Raw genomic sequence first — 17,067 nt, 5'->3', positions numbered from 1 at the left:
TGTGGACAAAGATGACATTATTAGACATTGGAAGCAATTAAAAACAGAAAAATATAATGTTTGGCATGTAGACCGCACTGATCAAGATGACAAGATCTTGGAAGAGGAGAATGATTCAGAGGGTGACATGGATATACAAGATGAATGAGTGGGAATTTCTGTCCCAACTAGGCCTTGCCAATAGTTCTAGCCTAGATGATCTTGACATGTTGGGGAAACGTGAATTTGACAACAACCATTCATGGGAAGACCATAATGTTCCTTTGAATTTGCGTGACCATGCCATTCAATTTATACATAGATAGAAAAATGTTGGCTCAATTGTTGGCCCTTCTACCTCTGTCTTTGCCAATAGTTACACTTTATCACAACATCAGCAAATTGCACTTTCTATCATTAGAAACCACTCTGCATCTAAATTCTCCATGGAGCCTTTATACATGGTGATACAAGGAATTGTTGGAACTGGTAAATCATACCTTATCAGCTGCATATGAAATGCACTACACAACTCAATGCCAACTACAATAAATCCACTCCTTGTTCTTGCACCCACAGGCATTGCAGCTTTCAATATTCATGCATCAACCATACATGCAGCCCTCAAAATCTCAATTCAAGAAATGAAATCACTTCAGGGTCGAGCATTAACAAAATACCAAGAAGACATGAAAAATATTCAATACATTTTAATAGATGAAATGAGTTTCATAGGTCCCAAACTACTTCTTAAAATTGATTCCAAGCTACGTGAAGCTATACTCCAAAAACAATACCTTTTTTTTGGTGGCATGTTGCTGATTCTTGTAGGTGACCTAGCCCAATTTCCACCAGTTATGGATAAACCGCTCTATGCGTCTCACACAAATGCAAAACAGTTGTGGTGTAGCTTTAACACAATGGTAACATTAGAAACGATATTTAGACAAGAAGGTGATGATCCGCTTCAAATACAATTTCGCACAGTACTACACAATATCCGCAATGCTGAACCAATGCTACACGATTGGGATTTGTTAATGAATTGCACAAACAGGAACCTCACTCTAGATGAATAAATTGAGTTTGACCATGAAACACATTTGTTTGCTATCAATGAACGAGTTTCACTTCACAACAAAAAAATGCTAAAAAAGCTCAATGTCCCTATTGCACTGTGCACTGCAACAAATACACATTGCAGGCTTGAAGAAAAGATTGATGATGACCAATTACCCAAAGAAGTTTTATTATGTAAACTTCAACGTGTCATGCTTATAATGAACCTCTAGGTCGTTACTGATCTTGTTAATGGATCTCTTGGAGAGGTCAAAGATATAATTTATCCAATAGGATATAGACCTCCTTTCTTGCCTTCATATGTCACGGTAGAGTTTAATAGTTATACTAGTCCACCTTGGGATCTTAGAAATCCAAAAATTGTTCCAATAGAACCCATTTCCCAAGGCAATCGTACACAAATACCTCTTGCCACAGCCTGGGCTAGCACTATACACAAATCACAGGGTTTAACCTTAGGCATGGCTACCATTGATATAGGTAAAACTGAAAGACAAGGCCTCACCTTCATGGCAATCTCTAGAGTCAAATCCATCCAAGGGCTTCGTATAAAGCCCTCTTTTTCTTTTGAGCATTTTTGTAAGATGAAAAAGAATCCGTACAATATTCTTAGAAAGAAAGAAGAAGCATGTTTGCACTCAATCTCGCATCAAAACCATGGCTTTGAAGCTACTTCTACAGAAAATGGTAATGTCTGTCATTCTACAAATATCCATTTTTTCCATTTACTTGTGTGTTTGTCTAGCTTCCTAAGTAATTCACTACTATTTTCTACAATTTGACACTTGTTGGATTCAAAGAAGGTGTTCACACACAAATAAATGCTCAAGAAACTTTCAGGTATTTCGAGTATCTTTTGATTGCTTCTAGAATTTCACGACTACTAGATTTCCTACAATTGCCTCATTTCTACTTCTTATAAAGAATTAATCCTATTTTTTGGCTTCCATACAAGTCTTTGCTGCCTTGCCACAAATAAGACTCCTATTACGTTTCTACTTACAATTTCAAAAAAAATCAACAAATGTGCAATTCAAATCAAGTATGAAGTCTATTTTTATATCCTCAACATTGAGGGAGTGGACATTTTTGGGTTCCATCAGTCAAAAAATAACGTGAACTTTACCATCGAGATATGTTTCAAGACTATATATTCTAGCATTGGATGATCCTTGTAGTTACATCATTATGATTTATCTTTTGCGACTTGTTCTATCTTCTCATCTTATTCTTTGGTATATATTTTATGTATTTGATGTGCCTCCTTGATGAGATTTATGTGTATTGTTAAAATAAAAAAAGGTGCAATTCAAATCAACTCTTGAACTCGATGTCTTGCATTAAATCAAATAATATAGTTTTACATTTCTTTTCACCTCCAAAGAGAAATGTCAAATGTATATCCCTCTATTCTATATATATTATCTACACTATCAATTACAAATATTTGTTTTAAATTTACGTCGTTTGAATTTGTCTTTTAAATTAAAAAACTATCGGCGTACCTCTTGCACCTCTTTCTAGAGCAAGTGCTAGTTTAATGCACTGGGCGATGCATGTTCTGCTGTCTTAACTCAGAAAAAAGTGAGCCTGGAAGCTAACCACCGGCCAGGCTGTGGCTATCCAGCCCTGAAAAAAGTTTACTTTTCTATAGGAGATGTTTTTCGTGGCTGCATAGCCACAGCCTGGAAACTATCGAAGATCTGCACATGTCATTCCCAAAGTTTTCTAAAGAGGAAAAAGTATATTTCAGAATCCCATCAGTAATTATCAGTTTCGATAGCTGCCAGAAACAATGATGAAGACAAATGAACGTCCAAGTCTGAGCCGATGCTACCGCAACACAGAGACTCTCTGGGCACAAGAAATAATGTCTTGCATATTGCTCCTTGTGTAGAGGTCCATTGTGGAAGTCTTTGGCTTTGGATGCTATAAAAAAGCCTTCTTGCTGCACAGATAATACTTGCCGTGGGAAATACATGTGATGGGAGCTACACGTGGACTTCTGCCTGAGGTCAGAATTGGAGGAAATCAACCCTTCTGTTGTTATTCATTTCATTTTTTTTTCCAGAGTACAAAACTCAGAAATCATTTGCAAGTCAAACTGTGAATTGGAAAGGTATCTAGAAGTCATCAAATCTTTTGGAGTTCATACTGCAGGTCAGGGATGTCCTACTTTCCTTGCAATCTAATTTGTACGATAATAATACAGAATGTAGTATTCATGCCGAGTTCTGATGTGACGGTAAATGGAAGCATTGTATTTGAGTTCAGTTATTTGTTCATTTCTTCCTTTCCATGTTTGGTTCTATATGTAGATTGCATTGAAAACACAAAACAGTGTTACATTCCATTATATTTGTAAATTGGAAGCCTAAACCAGCATTTATGCAAATTGTTTGACGAAACTACTAAGAGTAGGAAGGTGAAAGTTTAGCCCCGATCTAACAGGGAATCCTAGACTTTGTTGACAATTTGTTTTTCACTCTTCTTGGACAGGAGAAAAATATCAAAGACGCTTTCTAATGTCTTATACGTTTTGCTAGGCTTTTGGCTCAGTAATTTAGTGGCATAAGACTCAATGTTATGATCCGATATCCATTCTCCCCTTGCCCCCCATGGCTTCTAAAACTCTCGTTGGAAGTGCATTGGTCAAGTGGGAAATCTATACTACTAGTGGGCAAGTGTCATCACACGAATCAATGCTAGGGTTACCCAGCTAGTCTTTTAATCCTCCGGCCCCCTAGTGACTCCATGCGACACTAGTATCCTTTCGTATTGACAAGGCATACTAACGAGTCAACTCTAAGGTTACCTGGCTAGTCTTTTAATCCTCCAGCCCCTTAGTGACTTTCTATGGTACCAATATCTTGTTGACTTTTTGTGGTACCAATATCTTGTTAATTCATTTGAACCCCCAATAAGAATTACTTTAATAATTTAAATAAATAATTACCCTTGGATTATTTTAGGAAATTGACTTAAAGTTCTATGATGAGTTTGCATTTATTGTTCGTTATTGCTTTCTAGTGTTCTTGTGTGAAGATGAGGTGAATGTATGACATACTTAACCATTTTGAGTCTTCAATCAATATTTTTTGGGGATGCTTTCCAGTTGCTCATAGAGAATTGATGTGATTATTGTGATCATGATTTGCATGCTAACTGTTTAACAAAATACCTTGCACCTCCAACAAAGAAATATTTGTCATGACAACTTCAGATTATTACATAAAGTGATAAATGGCTTGTCATGAGTTTATTTATATTGAAAAATTGTAACAAAATGCTTGCTTACCTCTTAACATGTGTAATTAATGCTCATTACTTGTTCGCTAATGGTCATTTCCTTACTGGGCATTCCCTTTGCATTTCAAGCTTCTCTAGTGAACCTTTGAAATGCAATCCTCTAGAATTGAGAAAAATCACACTTATTGGATTACCAAGCTACTTTTGTAGTCTAGTAAATCAAAGCTATCAAATTTCCACTATCAAAGTTGCTCGTTTATATATATAATTTACTCTTTTATATTTTCTTGGTTTTTTTGTGTTCTTTCTTTTTATATTCAGTATTCACTTTGTATTTATTCTCTCTTCTATATATATATATATATATATATATATATATATAGTTAGTGTTCTTTCTTTTTTATATTTGGTATTCGCTTTGTATTTTATATATATATATATATATATATATATATATAACTTTATTTTTAATTTTTAATGTTTGATGGTCTTTCTCATTTATTTGCTAGTTTTTTTTCTTTTGCTTTTGATTTTTCTTTGGTTTATTTTAACTTTTAAATTTCAAATTTGTTAAGTGGCAAGTGTTTCTAGAGTCTTTATCACTTTTATGGTTTTTCCTTTTTTATTAATTTTTTGATGATTGTGTTCTTTAGTTGTTTCCTTCTCTTTCGGTGTTATATTTGGGGTGCCACTCTTTAATTTGTGTTGTTTTTCATTATTATCTTTTTTCTTACATTTATTTTCCCTTTTTTTAAAGTCTTTGAGGAGATTTGTTGTGGTTTGACTTTATATTTGTTTTTAAAATTATTAGAATCATGACAACCTCATTCAACACGCTGCCTCCCCTTCTCTCTCTTGCTCTCCTTTCTCCTTAATTCATTATGTTGTGATGTGTAGCCTAATTAGACTCAGAGGTTAATTTCTCTTACTTTATTTGACATAATTTCCCCCTAGATTATTATTATGGGGGTTTGGAGGCAGCTCCCCCAAGAGGGGGTCAAGGGGCAGCGCCCCTTACAGGGTCCTATTGTAAAAGACATCAGCTATTATTTTTCTACTGGACAACTTATTCTAGCCCTAATTTTATAAGTAGAAAAAAAATGTATAAAATGGCTTAGGGTTAGGGATTTCATAATGTATGATGAGATTGCAGCTTCTTGCGGCGGTATTGAGTTGTAAGGGATTGTGAATTGTAATCATTGGATAATAATAATATTGGACTTCTTGTTGGTGGACGTAGCCTAGGGATTAGGTGAACCATGTTAAATCTTTGTGTCTTGTGTTCTCTTTTGTGTGAGTTATTATTTTTTGATATTAGTTATATTTGCATGTAATTGTTATTTCTGTCTGTGGTTAATCCTAACAAGTGGTATTAGAGTGAGGTGTCCTCGTTTTTTTAGCCATTCTCTGTAGGAAGGTCTCATGATTGAGTGGGACCAATGGTGGACGAAGGTAAGTTGAAGGTTGACAAGTTTAATGGACAAAACCTTTAGTTATGGAAGATGCAAATGGAGGACTATTTTTATCAAAAGGATTTATAACGACCATTACAAGGAAAATCCAAGAAACCGACTTCTATGACAGATGAGGATTTGGAAATTCTGGATCGAAAGACACTTAGAAGTATTTGTTTATGCCTGGAACAATCAGTGGCATTTAATATTACGAAAGCTAAGACTGCAAAAGAGCTGATGCAAACCCTAGCGAAATTGTATGAAAAGCTCTTTGCTTCAAACAAGGTATTTCTCACGAAGCATTTACTTAATATGAAGATCACAGAAGATGGATTTGTTGCTGATCATTTAAATGAGTTTAATATGGTTACCAGTCAACTATCTTCTGTAAATGTCAATTTTGATGAAGAAATTATGGCTCATTTGATTTTGTGTTCTTCGCTTGAAAGATGGAATGGCTTGGTAATGGTTGTGAGTAATTTTGTTTTTGGATCTAATACTCTAAATTTTGATGATGTGATTGGTGTTATTCTAAGTGAGGAAACTTATAGGAAAAACTTAGGTGGATCTACATCAGGAAGTGTTTTCAATGCACAAATCAGAGACAGAACGACTGAAAGAGGAAACAATTTTGAAAATATGAGAAATCAAGAGGAAAGTCAAAGGGAAAGAGGTCTCAATCTAGAGGACCAAGAGATTGTTGGTATTGTGGAAAACTAGGGCATAAGAAGAACGATTGCTAGACTCAAAAGAACAATGAAGGAGATAAACCAAAAGGGAACAAGGAGGCAAATGTGGTAAGTAATAAATTCAAAGAGGATGCTTTGCTTCTTCCTTTAGAAAGTATTGATGATTCATGGGTTCTAGATTTAGGGGCTTCATTTCATGCTACTCCCCATAGAGTTATTTTCTTGATTATGTCCGAGGGGATTTTGGGCTTATTTATTTGGGGATAATGAACCTTTTCATATTGTTAGAAAGGGAAAAATTAAGATTTGTAGAATGTGAATGATTGGTTACTACATGAGATAAGACATGCTCCAAAGCTGAGTAGGAATTTAATTTCAACAAGGCAACTTGGTGATGAGGGTTGCACTGTTACTTTTAATGATAAAAAAATTGGAAGGTCTCAAAAGGTTCCCTTGTAGTAGCAAAAGGTGCGAAAGTAGGCACCTTATATCTTTGTACATGTCATACTGTTCCTTCTATTTTAATTGTTTCAAAGAAAAATGAATGTTCAAGAATAGTTGTTGTAGATTCTGAAACAACACTATGGCACAATAGACTTGGGCACATGAGTGAGAAAAGTTCAAAATTATTTCATTCAAAGAAAGTTTTACTAGGTCTGAAATGTGTCAATATGAGTTTTTGTGAAAGTTGTGTTTATGGAAAACAAAAGAGAGTGAGTTTTGTGAAGAGTGAGAAGGAAAAGAAAAATTAAAAATTAGAGATTGTGAATATAGATGTATGGGGACCAGCTCAGGTGTTTTCCCTTGGTGGCTCTCATTATTATGTTATGTTCATTGATGTTGCAACTAGAAAAGTATGGGTTTATTTTTTAAGACAAAAATTTGATGTATTTATAACTTTTAAGAAATGAAAATGCTTGGTTGAAAATGAAACTGGTAAAAGGCTAAAATATCTCAGATTTGATAATGGTGGTGAGTATTGCAGTTATGAATTTGAAGATTATTATTCCTCTAATGGTATTCATAGACAAAAAATTGTTCCAAGGAACTCCACAGGAAAATGGAGTGGCTGAATGCATGAACAGGACAATTATGGAGCATGCAAGTAGCATGAATTTGCATATTGGGCTGCCCTTGAACATGTGGGCTGAGGCTGTCAATACTGTTGTATATTTGATCAATAGAGGTCCCTCTATTCCTTTGGGCTGTGGTATTCCAGAGGAAGCATGGACTAGTAAGAAGGTGAGTTATTCTTTTCTCAAAACCTTTGATTGTGAAGCATTTGCACATATAGATTCTAAAAATAGAACCAAGTTAGAAGCTAAGTCAAAGAAATGTGTATTTGTTAGATATGACATTGATGAATTTGGTTATAGGCTTTGGAATTTTGAAAATCGTAAAATTGTAAGAAGCAGAGATGTCATATTCAATGAGAAAGTGTTGTACAAAAATCTGTTGTAGTAGCATGAGAAGAAAGAAAATGATTATGTAGTGTTGTATGATCAATAGTACATTCATTTTCTATAAAAGATTTGGGGGCAGCAAAACAAATCCTTGGTATGAAAATTTGTAGAGATAGGAAGCACATAAATTTGACATTATCTCAGGCTAATTATATTGAGGTGTTAAAACGTTACTCTATGCAATATCCTAAAGTTGTCAGCACACCTTTACTTGGTTATTTAAAATTGACTAAGGAGATGTGTCCCAAGATGTCCAAGGTACCTTATGCTTCAGTTGTTGGAAGTTAATGTATGTGATGATATGTACTAGGCCATATATTGCACATGTAGTGAGAGTTGTTAGCAGGTATATGAGTCATCTAGGGATTGAGCATTGGAATGCAGTAAAATGGATTCTCAAATATTTGAGAGGAACATCCAGTATGTGTTTACATTTTGAGGGCTCTACTACTAATTTACAGGGCTATGTTGACTCAGATTTGGCAGGGGATATTGATACCAGGTGGAGTACTACAGGTTATGTATTTACTGTTGGTGGGACAACAGTGAGTTGGATTTCTCGGTTGCAGAAGGTTAATGTTTTATCCACTACAGAGGCAGAGTATGTTGCTGCTAGAGAGGCAGTTAAGGAGATGATATAGCTTCAGTTCTTCATGGAAGAATTGAGACACCCATAGAGGGATACTTATTTGTTTACAGATAGTCAAACTGCCATTCATCTTGCGAAGAATCCTACTCTATATTCAAGACAAAACACATACAATTGCGATATCATTTAATTTGGTTAGTTTTGGATGATGGACAGTTAAAGTTGGAGAAGATACATACAAATGATAATTTAGCAGATATATTTATCATGCCAGTGACAAGGGAGAAGTTGAACTCCTCTTCAGCTTCGATTGGTCTTCTAGACTAAATAGAATAAAAGAACAACAAAGTCTAGGGTGGTTTGATATTCCAATCAAAGCTACAGGTTCAACAGTGCTATGATTAGTCTCAAAGTGGGAGGTTATTGGTGTGGAGTCTAATCAATCTCAAAGTGGGAGATTGCTGTGATGTGGAGCCTAATTAGATTCAGAGGTTAATTTCTCTCACTTTATTCATTGCAGTTTTCCCCCAGATTATTACTAGGGGGGTTTGGGGATTGTGCCCCTTACAGAGCCCTAAGGCAACACCCCAGGTGCGCTCCCTATTGTTGTATAGGGTGGGGTTGAGGGACAACGTCCCTATGGGGGTTTTGTAAAGCCAAAAGTAAATTACTATTGTAAAAGGCATCGGCCATTATTTTCTATTGGATGACTTATGCTAGCCCTAATTTTGTAAGTGACACAAAACTTGTATAAAATGGCTTAGGGTTAGTGTTAGTGTAGTTTTTTATTTTTCCTATTTTGCTAAATTTTTCCTACACTTTTAATAATCTCGCTTAGGTTAATAAAGCATGTCTTATTAGGTGAATGGTTGTGAGGTGTTACCTTCCTACATGTGAGCATCCATTAGCTATCTTGGGAAGATACTTTGCTATCTTTAGTCCGATAGATGGTTGCTCCTCATTGGTTGGTGTTGCCACCTCCTCCCTCTTCCTAGCCTATATAAGCATGCTACCTGGCTTGTATTTGTATCTCTTGTTTTGCATCCTCGTAATGCTATTTTGCTTCTAGCATTTGCATTACTCTCTTGGAGACTAACTCTGTGTTGCTATTTTGATTTTGTATCATTTGCATTCATAGTTTAGATATTTACTCTTTGCACTAGTTTTCTGGGTTGTTAATCTTTTCAGATTCTAACATGGTATCAGAGCTTCTCTATGTGCAAGAGTAGATTTTAGTTTCTTTTTTTGAGAGATTCGGGGGGAGCTAATAAATTTTATTGTAGTTTTTGAAAAATGAAGTATGCTCTTCTCTTGCATCTTTGGATGATCTTGAGAATCAAAAAAGTTTTGACAAAAATGATTTTTCTCTGGGGTTTCAATCTCAAATCTAACAACCAACTTGCATATTTGGAGTTTTTAATCAGTATTGCAGATTCCAGCATGCTATTAATGGACTTAGGAAGCTGATCCAGCATTTGCATGTCATATTTTGGTTGTTGGGGTCGTTTCTTGATTTTTGGAGCCGTTTTTTACTGTTAAAGGCGTCTAATTTACACTACAGCAACATCTGTACATCAGCAAGGAAAACGCTTTCTGGGTTTTGTTCGCAGCCCCGAAAAACCATCTAGGTATCTTTTAGATTTTGCATGCAAGCTGTATATTTTGCAAAATCGAGCATGAAAGGCTACAGCCATACCCCTCTCCGTTGGCAGTCGTAGATTTGAATGCAGTTTTCAAATGTCTCGTTCTTGCTCATACGAACTCCAATTTTGATGATTCTCGTTATGAACTTGGCTATTTTTTCGTGCTCTATCCACTAGTGGAGTTGTTTTTTGATTTTCATGCATGAATTTTTCAAAAATTGCAGATTCTCACCCGTGACTGTGCACAGTTCTCATTTTGGAAACTTCTGAAGATCATAAATTTCTCATACGACCTTGTATCGAGGCGATTCTTTTTTTGAAAGTGCATGATTTTTCGAGTAGATCGCAGTGGTGCTATTTGTATCTTTGATTATTGTGCCCAAGTTTCACTTTTAGCATATGCTCTTCATGAGGGTTTGTAATGCATTGAAATCAAGACCACTAAGTATTTCTTTCTAGTAGTAGTTGTAAACGCACTAAAATAAAGTGCCAAATCATATTTCTTTGGGGGGGTTCTTTGATTGAGTAAAAAGGGGGGCATTGTCGTGGCTGGGTTCTCTTCTTTTTAGCATTTCTTTGCATTTCTTCATCATGGATCAAACAAATATGCCCATCCTAACTCCATACAATTACTTTGAGTGGAAATCACGCATGACAATTCAGTTAAGGAAAGCTAGATTAAATAGGATAACTATGGGACTTGAAACTGAACCTGCTAAAGATGAAGACAAGCCTAAGTGGTTTAACAAATGTGATGAGGCATATGGAACATTGTGTTTGTCTGTTTCTCCTGACTTGCTATTTCACATTGTCTTTGGATACACCAAATGAAGTATGGACAAAGCTAAAAACATTATTTGGCACACAAGATTCAATGAGGGGTCATATGTTGGAAAATGAATTAATTAGTTTGAGTCCAGGCAATTTCAACACAATCCAAGATTTCTTCACCAAATTGAAATCACTAAGGCTGCAGTTAAAACAATGTGGAATTGAAAAGAAAGATGAACAACTGATTCTCAGTATTCTCTCTAAGCTAAGTTCAGAATATTCTGTGTTTGTCTCTACCTTCTATGCTACTAAGGGTGCGCTTGGTACTCAATTCACCATGCCATCTCTAGATATTTTGTTGTCAATCTCACTCGAGAACAGGACAAGCTAATCCAGATGGGCACTCTTAAGTCCTCTAAGTCACATGCCTTAGCAACCAACCAAGGCACAAAAGAACAAAAAGGACAAAGTAGTAACAACAATAGTAAGGATGAGAAACAAAATAATAGTGAGGAAAAGAAGGATCAGATACCAATTGCTTCAAAAGAAATTATTGATACCTCATCCTCTAAGGGCGATAAGCCTAAGAAAGAAAAGGTTAAATGTGCCTATTGTAAAAGACCCGGTCATGATGAACATAAATGTTTGAAGAAACAAATTGATCACTTGACATACATTCTTGAGAAGAATAATATTAGTGTTCTTGAGTCTATCAAAAAAAGTTCTAATGAAGAGTCTAACAAGGCAAAAGAAAACAACAAGGGGAAAGGAAAGGGCAAAGCTCTTGTTGTAGTTGCTTCCTCACCATCCACTTGGGTTCTTGATTCGGGTGCTTCGCACTACATGGCTTCATCTAAGGAAGAACTTGCATCCTTGGAGCCATGTACTATGCCTTCTATTTTGATGGGTGATGACACTCCTATTGAGGTGTGTGGGAGAGGGTCTGTTGATGTGGGGGATGGCACATTCCATGATGTTCTTTGTGTACCCTCATTATCAACTAATCTCCTATCAATATACCAAATCACTCACACAGGTTTAGGCAAGCGGGTTGAGTTCACTCCTGATTCAGTGGAGATAAGTGAGTTGCATAGTGATTCTGTAGTTGCAGTTGGGAGAGCAGATCATCAGTCGTGGCTCTATCTGTTTTCTCACTTTGTTCCTGATCCTCCTTCATCTGTTTTGCTCACTCACTCTAATGATGTGAGTAAATTATGGCATGAGCGGTTTGGCCATCTTAACTTCCACTATTTGCATCAGCTCAACCAGCAGAGCATGGTCACAGGGTTGCCTTCGGTTCAATTCTCAGGAGGTGTTTGCCAAGGTTGCATTCTTGGTAAGCATCCTAAGGAAAAGTTTGACAAAAGTAAGGCATGGAGAGCTTCACAGATACTAGAGTTAGTTCATAGTGATTTGGCTGGTCCATTTCAACATCCTTCTTTCAGCAGGGCCCGATATGTCCTCACATTCATTGATGACCTTTCTCGATATACATGGGTGTACTTTCTCAAACAGAAGTCAGAGGTATTTGATCATTTTCAAGACTTAAAAAATTTTGTAGAAAAGCAATCTGGGAAAGCCATCAAGGTTTTGCGCACAGACAATTGTGGTGACTATGTCAACCATCAGTTTGAAAGATTTTGCACTTCAGAGGGGATTGATTTACAGCATTCAGTTCCATACAATCCTCAACAAAATGGTGTTGCAAAACGGAAGAATAGATCCTTGAAGGAAATGGCAAACTGTATGATTCACTCTAGATCTCTTGCACCACAGTATTGGGCAGAAGCCATTAACTGTGCTTGTTATATCCAGAACCGTGTTCCTCACCGAGCCTTGAAGGGAGTTACTCATTTTGAAGCTTGGAGCAGTCGGAAACCATCAGTTAGGCACTTTCAAGTTTTTGGCTCCCCTGCATGGGCCCACATTCCTACAGAGAAACGTAAGGCCTTGGATCCGCAAAGCAGACCTTGCATATTTGTAGGTTATCCTGATGGTGTGAAGGGTTATCGGTTGCTCCACCCTACTACACATGAGTTATTCATTGAGAGGAGTGTTCAGTTTGAGGAGGGATCTTCAAGCTCACTTTCTATCACTTCTCCAACTCCTTCTACCTTGACATTAGAGTCACTTGGAATACATGACAGATCTTCTAATGAGTCAGATTCACCTGAATAGTCTTCTACCTCTACTTCTGATGCAGAAAGTGATTCAGAGAACTCACCTCCTTTCTCTCCTAGTCATCATTCAGAGGTTAATGATTCCCCTCCAGATTCTCCATCTTCTTGCCCACTTTGGGCTAGACAGACCTTGCAGTTTGCAGGTGATTGGGTTGGGGATCCATCAAACACCAGGCGAACTCGTTCACAATTCCAGGATGCTCCACATGTCTTCATTGCTACTGCCTCAGATCCACAGTCCTTTCATGAGGCTTCTGGTATTTCTGAGTGGGATATAGCTATGTAGGAAGAATATAGTTCCTTGATGAGGAACCACACTTGGGATCTTGTCCCTCTTCCTAAAGGAAGAAAACTTGTTCGATGTAAGTGGATCTATCGGACAAAATTTGCAGCAGATGGGTCAGTTGACAAACACAAGGCTCGCTTGGTCGCCAAAGGATTCTCCCAAGTTCCTGGGATTGACTACTCTGAGACTTTTGCGCCAGCTGCCTGAATGAATTCCATTCGAATTGTTCTTGCCATTGCTGTAGCTAATCGTTGGGAAGTACATCAGATGGATGTGAAGAGTGCTTTTCTTCATGGTGACCTTTATGAGGAGATCTACATGGAGCAGCCATAAGGCTTCCTTCAAGATTCTTCACTTGTGTGTCGTCTTCGAAAGTCTCTCTATGGCCTCAAATAGGCTCCTCGGGCCTGGTATGCCAAGATGGACTCCTTCCTTCTATCAGTTGGGTTCACTCGGTGCCATTCTGATCCTAATGTCTACATTTTACAATAGGGCGATTCACTTCTATTTTTGGTTTTGTATGTTGATGACTTGCTGATCACAGGAAGTTCTTCACCCACCATTAAGGTTGTCAAAGTGGCCCTTCAGGACAGTTTTTTGATGACTAACTTGGGCTTGTTGCATTACTTTCTCGGGATTGAGATCCTTCAGTTTCCTTCTGGGATCACCATCACACAATCCAAGTATGCTCTAGATTTACTCTTGAGGTTTCATATGGCTGACTATAAGCCTGCTCCAACTCCCTTCCTTTCTGGAGTCAAACTTGAGGCTCAATGTTCTTCTCCACTTGTTGATGGCACTTTGTACCGCCAACTTGTTGGGAGTCTCATTTATCTGACTCATACGAGACCTGACATCTCATATGCTGTAGGCATGGTCTCTCGATTCATGCAAGAGCCCCATGAGTTACACTGGAAAGCAGCCAAGCGGATCCTTCACTACATTCAGGGTTCTCATAGTTGTGGGATTCACTACGCAGCAGGTATTGAGCTTGATTTGGTGGGCTACACAGATTCAAATTGGGCAGGTGATTCTAAGGATCGCAAGTCTACTTCAGGGTATAGCTTCTCACTTGGGTCAAGTCCTGTTTGTTGGTCGAGCAAAAAGCAGTCTACTATTGCTCTGTCTTCTACTGAGGCTGAGTATCGGGGGGTTGTAAATGCCACCACTGAGGCCATTTGGCTTCAACATCTTCTCACTGAGTTTGGTATCCAGATCAGACGGCCATCAGTCATATTTTGTGACAACTAGAGTGCCATTCAGATCTCACGGAATCCAGTTCATCATCACCAGACCAAACACATAGAGGTCCACATGCACTACATCCGAGAGCTCATCCATGGTCATGTCATTGACTTTTGCTATTGTCCAACTTCCGAGCAAGTTGTTGATATCTTCACCAAACCCTTCACTGAGAGCAAGTTCCTTCATTTGCGAGCTTTGCTGGGGGTGCGGGATGCTTCATCTTTTGGGGGGGTCTCTTCCTCTCACTCGGAGTCCTAACTTTTTTTGTGTGTGGGGGGTCTCTTTTCTCTCTCTTTTGGGAAATCTTATGTACATGGGTACCTCATCAGGCTTGACTTGTCGGGACCCATTACTACATCCACCTAAGCTTTGCTTATGGGGGGGTGTTAGTGTAGTTTTTTATTTTTCCTATTTTGCTAGGTTTTTCCTACACTTTTAATAATCTCGCTGAGGTTAATAAAGCATGTCTTATTAGGTGAATGGTTGTGAGGTGTCACCTTCCTACATGTGAGCATCCATTAGCTATCTTGGGAAGATACTTTGCTATCTTTAGTCCGATAGATGGTTGCTCCTCATTGGTTGGTGTTGCCACCTCCTCCCTCTTCCTAGCCTATATAAGCATGCTACCTAGCTTGTATTTGTATCTCTTGTTTTTGCATCCTTGTAATGCTATTTTGCTTCTAGCATTTGCATTACTCTCTTGGAGACTAACTCCGTGTTGCTATTTTGATTTTGTATCATTTGCATTCATAGTTTAGATATTTACTCTTTGCACTAGTTTTCTGGGTTGTTAATCTTTTCAGATTCTAACAGTTAGAGATTTCATAATGTATGATGAGATTGTAGCTTCTTGTGGCGGTATTGAGCTGTAAGGGATTGTGGATTGTAATCATTGGATAATAATAATATTGGACTTGTTGGTGGTGGACGTAGCCTAGGGATTGGGTGAACAAAGTTAAATCTTCGTGTCTTGTGTTCTCTTCTATGCTATTTATTAATTTTTAATATTGGTTATATTTGTATGTAATTGTTATTTTTGTCCGTGGTTAATCCTAACACATTCTAGGTTTACAATCTATAATATTCTTCTTCCTTGTTGCTATTTTGTGTCCTGATGATGGATCATGTAGTGTGATTTGAAATGTTGAGGTAAACAACACTACACAATCAAATCTAGAAACTATATATCAAAGTCTAGTAAATTCTAGATTAATTCCAAATTTGGAATGCAATCCTCTCTCGAATTGAGAAAAATTTCACTTATTGGATCACCAAGTTACTTTCGTATTCTATTAAATTCTAGGTTTACTCCAAATTCTTGGAGCCAGTCATTTGTACTATTCTTGTTGGGTTCTCTCTAAAGCTTCCTATATGTAGAATGAGAAACTTCTTAATGACTTGGGTCTGTTTTGAGAGAAAGGCTTTCACCGCATTGCTTGATAGTTTTATTGTCTTGTGCAGGACTTATGAGGTCCTTTTCTCCTTTGCACTCAATGAAAAGGGTTGGCTCTTTGTGCTAAATGGATTGTGCAAGCTAGTTCTCACATTGAGGCCTCAAAAATTCTTCCTAGACATCTCTTTTGGTTTTTTGGCAAATTGGCCCATTTGGATGGGGATTGGTTTTCAAACCCTTTTGTTCATGAAATAAGTTATTCATATCGAGGGCATTTTTGTTGCTAAGAGTTTTGTCATGCTTGGGAAATCATTAAGCCTTGGCTTTTTTGAGTTGCTTCTATCTTTAGGGACGATCTCTCATTAAACCAACATGATCTGTGGTGGTCTTCACTCATTCAATACCAAGGGCTCCCTTTGGCTTTTTTTCCTTGGGTTCATGCCTTGTGGCTTCACAAGAAAGGCATTTGTACCTATTGAGATTTCTTCTCCCAAGTTACTATGAAATTCCGTCCTTGGGAGGATTTGAAGGCTCACTATTAGCTCTTTCAGCCAGATCAACAGACATTAGATGCCATTTTGTTGCCAGACTTTGGTGGATAGATTGGCTTTGGTCTCCCAACACCGCTTTCTATAACTATAAGCTATGTTGTTTTGAGTATTATTAGCTTTCTCCACACCTTCTTATGGTGCCTACTTTGAATTTACAATGGCACTTGTAGTCACCTTTATCAGTTTGGAAACACATATTTCATAACATTTGGTTAGTTCTTGAGCCTAAGCTCGCATAGTTTGTTTGGTTTATTCTTTTCCAAGTCTTGTGTATGGGTTTTTTCATCAAGATAGGGGCATTTAGGACCCTTGTTAGGTATTTTGTGGGCAACTTGAGCCATTAAAGAACCTTTTCTAGTTCTTTCATCATGCTTAGCAACTTTGGAGTTGGATTCATGACTTTTTCACCCCTTTCAACAAGAGCCTTTCTTCTAGCATACTGCTCTTTAGGCGATAGGCCTCGCATCCCTTTCAAGTATACCCAATTTTTGTTAG

The 17,067-nt window shown here is 37.5% G+C and overlaps 1 protein-coding gene across 3 annotated transcripts in view; it reads right to left on the bottom strand.

The window, feature by feature from the left end:
- Nucleotides 1-17,067, bottom strand: part of LOC149537414 (acyl-coenzyme A oxidase 4, peroxisomal-like) — a 64,655-nt gene that overhangs the window by 8,464 nt on the left and 39,124 nt on the right. The window lies entirely within an intron of this gene.

The sequence above is a fragment of the Cupressus sempervirens genome, chromosome 9 (assembly GCF_028749045.1).
Source record: "Cupressus sempervirens isolate cs-2001-9-10 chromosome 9, ASM2874904v1, whole genome shotgun sequence".
In the NCBI taxonomy this organism is placed as follows: domain Eukaryota; kingdom Viridiplantae; phylum Streptophyta; class Pinopsida; order Cupressales; family Cupressaceae; genus Cupressus; species Cupressus sempervirens.
Note: the sequence above shows the minus strand (reverse complement) of the source record. Positions and strands in the feature narration are given on the sequence as shown.